This window comes from Erpetoichthys calabaricus, chromosome 3 (genome assembly GCF_900747795.2).
Source record: "Erpetoichthys calabaricus chromosome 3, fErpCal1.3, whole genome shotgun sequence".
Classification (NCBI taxonomy): Eukaryota; Metazoa; Chordata; class Cladistia; order Polypteriformes; family Polypteridae; genus Erpetoichthys; species Erpetoichthys calabaricus.
The window spans coordinates 230,510,510-230,516,509 of record NC_041396.2 but is presented as its reverse complement, the minus strand read 5'-3'; positions in this window follow the sequence as shown (position 1 = coordinate 230,516,509).

Here is a 6,000-nt window from a genome sequence, read left to right as displayed (position 1 = left end):
CCTATTGAATTATGACAGATAGTTTAGATAGGATTCTTCCAAATATGCAAAACAGGTTGGCATTCAATTTTGTGTATGAAATCAGAATTAATTTTTTTTTCTACAGAATCTCATCCCATCCAGTATTACTTCAACCAGTGTTATTAAAGGATCAGGAATAATTGTAAGTATGACAATACCTGACAAACAGGTGAACATTTCTGTCAAAAAATCATGAGTTCATAAAATGTAACAGTGTAGCAGTAAATTAAATGAGATTTTAATGTTCTTGATGTGCAATTACTGAAACAGTTACATATCCAATTAATTAATTTCCCCTTGGACCAGTCAAAATGTAGGTTATGCCTTTTAAATTATAGATAGTCGACAACTATGAATGATGATGAATGACATACTACTCCTGTGGTCATAGTAAAGAGTAAAGTATTCCAATCAAAAGTCCCTTGCTGATAAGAACTCTGTAAAATGTCCAGAGGAATGAGAAAAGGGGGAAAGAAAAATGTAAAATGAATAAACAATTAACTGCGGTGGGCTGGTGCCCTGCCCGGGGTTTGTTTCCTGCCTTGTGCCCTGTGTGGACTGGGATTGGCTCCAGCAGACCCCCGTGACCCTGTAGTTAGGATATAGCGGGTTGGATAATGGATGGATGGATAAACAAGTAAGCATGAAAAAATCATTTTCCGAGGTCTGGCAAAAAGTCGGAGGACTTAAAAGAACAAATCAAACCCAAAACCACAAAACCAAATTAATTGTCCATTTTTATTACCAAAGCCTCGTAATGGTTAAATGTGGCCTACGGTTGTGTGAAATGAGTTACAGGCGGAAGGGTTGTTTCAGAGGTGCAGTCAAAAAAAGGACAGGAAACCCAGAAGAGCAGTAATGTTTATTGTAATCTGGGGAGAAACCCAAAGTCAAACTCAAAGTCCAAAACGATTTACAGCCAAAAAACCAGAATAATCCTACAAGGGCTTTTGGAGTTTTCCTGTCTAGGATGTTCATTGATTTCTACTTTTCTTCTTCTGTTTTATTTTATATAGAGGTAGATTCATAAAGCATTGGCACTTCCATCTTAAATAGTTGTGTTGTTTGACATTGCATATGGCACCAGCGTTTGGCCTCATGTTAGCAACTGGCATTGCAACAAACAACAACATGGTTATAGTCATGGAAATTTGCAAACAAGATACCATTATGATAAATAATGGTAGCAATTACTAAAACAAAATCAAAGTAATATGAGAAGATTGATATTGGCACAAAAACAAGTTTGTTTCTTTTGTTTTGAATCCAAAATATTTAGATGTAGTTACTACCATATTTTATACACAGGAGAAAATGACTTGATATATTGTATGACCTCTATGTCACGTGAGCAGCGATAACATGGCTTAAACCATGGAAAAACAATGCAAAATAGCAGCCCTCGCAAAAAGGTCATCCAAGGTATCATCTCTAATATATTCTTAAATGTAATAACTAAACAAATAATATAATTTAAGAAATTCTACAAAATAGGATCTCCGATGTCACTAATTCAGACTTATAACACTTACCAATAGTGTATCCATCAAGACTTTAATTTCCTCTTTTTTATTTGGGATAAGATGTGGGTATACTACACCCTTCTACCATATTTGAACCATGTCACACACGTATGCAAAGGGCTTAATATAGGGCAGCGTTTCTCAACCTTTAAGTATTTGCGACCTGAGTTTTCATAACAGTTTTAATCGCGCACCCCCTAACGTTTTTTTGAAACCCTAATAAAATTTATTCCTATATTTTTTGCTGCCGATACACCGCTACAAGTTTAAAATTTCCCTACAAGTAGCGAAATTACACCACATATGGCAACATTCGCGTCCCCTTTTTTGTTACACAGATCAACAGAAGGAAAACCCACCAACTTCTGCCCTCCTATCCAGACCACGCCTTCCGACTGACCTCAGTTCCACCGTCCCAGACATCCTTGCACGGCCACTTTAAAAACCCACACACTTTGTTCCTTAGTTAGTCAATTGGGATTCAGTCTTTTGTGATCACTCGTTGCATTATATTGTTGTTTCCTGTCAATATATGGGCTGGATCCCCAAACCTTTTTCTTTCTCTTGTCTTTTCATTACAACCAATACAATTTTCTTTCTCCACCAACAGCAACAAATGCATGTCAAAATTCATTTTCTTTTCAAACGGTGACAGGAAGATAAAGACTGTGAAGTTGCAATGCTTCACTTACCAGTGGTGCCCCCTTGACTAGTGAGGCATTAAGTTTAAACTTGTACTTAAAGACCAGCAGCTTGTAAATGTCCAGTACCAATACAATACAAACACTGTGCTCCTTTTACTTACTTCCTTTGCTCACTTAAATAAATCTCAGGTTAATTTATATGCATTAGTGTTTCAGTTTATTTTGCTCCGTTGTGAGATTTTCTTTGAAATATTTTGACAGTTTTGTTTTTCTTTCTTTCTTCCAGATTTCCTAATTTTAAGGCAAGACTAGTCATCAAAACTAGTGCAGACATCAGGACTGGCCAAAAACAATGCCTGAAACATTATGTTTCCTCCTGTATTATATGTTCCCCTATAGAATTATTACTAACTTTTAAATTTAATAAGCAATTTGTTGCCACAAAGTAGTAGTGAGAGTTTATCAGGAACAACAAACCTAGTTGTGGTTTTGCTGTTAGTATGGTGTGGAGAATTGACCATCAGCCAAAAGTATTTAGATAATGATGGGTCCTGTAGTGAAAGGTAGGGTTTAATGAACATAGTTGATGGTGGCTGCTACAGTTAGTAAACTAACAGATGAGCACAAGAAGTATGATGACAGAGGCCTATTAAGATACACAACTTAAGGTGCAATGTCATGAACAGGTATGACAGTCAGTCAACCCAACCACATACAACTGTGGTCATCAAAAATAATAAAAAGGGGCCTTAGAAAGAAAAACCTTGAATGCCAACCCCAGTAACTGTTGTCTCACATCAGAATGTCATACGATCCTTTCTGTCCAATGTTATCAACAAACAGTAGATAGGGTAGTAGCAGCAAAGTAACAATATGAGATGTGTTTTCATGGCACACAGTATGAGTACACTACTTTTTTAAAACATTTATTGAATTTATTTAAAAGATGTAATATTCCATACAATCAAGTCAAACATAACAAAACTAAAAACACTTAAATTGTATAGAACATCCAAACATCACTACTAATAAGGTTTAGTTCTTCATGACAGTAGTGTGACTAATGGCAAACTGCCTTTTTAGCAGGATAATTCTATGTAGATAAAGTCTCAGAAGCTGTGAAATGTTCCAGTAACCTGGAATTAAGTTTAATGGAGTAGCATCCCCTTTGAATAGATCTCAATCCAGATGATCGTCTGTGGAATGAGAGCAGACTAGCTACTCAGACTACAGATAAACCACTAGCTAACTTGGATCAACTACTTGTCACATTTTATATTGCATGGGCCAGCATCCAAGTGCTGTACCTCATATTCATTTCAGGCCCAGATGACTTCAGGCTGCTAAGAAAGCAAACAGTGAACCACAACAGACTCGGTAACTAATAAATGGCCTAATTGCTAAACATGTTTGAATGTATTACTTACTGAGAGAAAGGATTCAATTATATTCAAAAAAAACACATGGCTATTATTCGGAAAAACACTGTGTGTGAGAGAAATGCTCTTGGGCAAGCATTTATTCACCTTCTGAGCTTGGTTCATACAAAGGTGAAGTATTTTTATAATCCACAGTGATACTTAAAGCCATTAAAAAACCTTTTATTTAGTCATTGGGAAGTGTGGTTCAATATATCCTTATAAAAATGTCTTTTGGAACTGAAGCAGTTTAAGACCTTTCATGTGTAGGAAATCTCCAAAGCAATCTATTCTTGACAAATTTTAGGCAGGATTTAGAACAAACTATAGTACAGAAACTGTGCTGGTCAAAGTAGTAAATGATTTGCTAGTTAATGAGGACAGAGACCATATGTCTGCTCTTGTTCTGATAGATAGATAGATAGATAGATAGATAGATAGATAGATAGATAGAGATAAATAGATAGATACTTTATTAATCCCAAGGGGAAATTCACAAATCCCAAGGGGAAATTCACAACCGCTTCATTTTTAGCTTAGTGCTGGCTCTGCTGCCTTGATACCGCCTTCTTACCTCATCGGGTAAATAGGGAACCACACAAACATTGGCATTTGTTCCAAGCGCTCGAAGTTGAGTACTTGAATAGACGAGTCTCGGCATATAAAAATCCGTGTACACGTTGTAAAAGTAAGAGTGTCCAGGGAACGAATCCACATAAAAGAAAGTGATAGGAGTGATAGACTTGAGTGTAGCATTTGAAACTATAGACCACAGTATGCTTATAAATCATCTTAGACATTGGGTGGGTCTCTCTGGCAGGGTTTTACATTGGTGTCAGTCTCACTTAACAGGTAGAAAATTCTTTCTTAGTTATGGTGATTGTACTTCGGACAACCCTGATATTTTAAATGGTATACCACAAATAACTATTCTGGGTCAGCTGCTTTTTTCAATTTACATGCTTCCCACACAGCTTTATTTATTGCTAGCGCCTGATGACCCTGACACTCTTGACTGTCTGATCCAGTATCTTAGCAGTATTTTTGAAGAGATGAGTAGTAACTTTCTCAAACTAAATAAGAATAATCTTAGTGATTGGCAAACATGGATATCATGAGGATTGTATAAATAAACTTGATCCCTTAGGTTTAAAAAGTAAGGCAGAAGTAAAGAATTTAGGGGTAATCATCGACTCTGACCTAAACTTTAAATCATACATCAACCAGATTACTAAGGTGGCATTCTTTCACTTAAGGAATATAGAAAAACTTAGACCTTACCTTGTTTTCTTCTTACTTATTTTTTAATATTATTGCCTAATCTTAATTGTTTTCTTTTCCTGTAACTCTGTTATGTTATCTTGTAAAATGCTTTGAATATTATTGCTATATGAAAATGTGTTATATTAATAAATGTTGTTATTGTTGTTATAACACTGTAATGTGGTTAAGTGAGTCTACATTAATAATAACTCTTCTTAAATGCATGGATAAAGTAAAATGTCCACAAGTATATATGTTTCTTTTTAGTCTTTGAACTGTATTCAGAGTAATATAATTATAATGTTACAAAACTGTTTTTAGTACCGTGAGGTAAATGTCTTGAAATGATGATGCACCCAGTCAATATCAATAAGAGGACTGTCAAGTAATGTGCTTTTTACAGTTTTGCACATTGTTGTTTTCATATTTCTTTTGATATTTTACATTGAATGATTAACATTGCACCCTTTTCCTGCCCTTCATGATTATTTGGCAATAATGAAAATAATCGTGGTACAAATTTCAATGTACTTTTTAAATATGGCAATAGCAAGTTTAAATCGAATATGAACCCCATAGAATTACATAGTTGTGCGTTTTTTTAAGCCCAGTTACATGATAGACCAAAAGATACATTATTTGGCAAATTATTATTTTAAACTTAATTTCTATATACTTGCCTGGAAATACTTCACAATGGAAAAATGGTCATGTAGATCAAAAGAGATGACCAACATAACACATCTATCTATCTATCTATCTATCTATCTATCTATCTATCTATCTATCTATCTATCTATCTATCTATCTATCTATCTATCTATCTATCTATCTATCTATCTATCTATCTATCTATCTATCTATCTATCTATCTATCTCAACTGAAATATTATTCTTCTACAAACTCATTATCATTCTTAGTAGTGGATATCTTCAATACTCCATTTATGACACAATCTAAGATCTCAGCTGAACAGGCAACAGGAAAATGCTGCTGCTGCCAAAGTCTAATTGTTATGATTTCTGGCCAGAAAGTAAACAGGAAAACATGCAGGCCTAAAAAAATAACCCAAAAAGACCAGATCTGCTCGTCTGATATCACCCCAGGCAGCCTAACCCAACTTAAAAGAC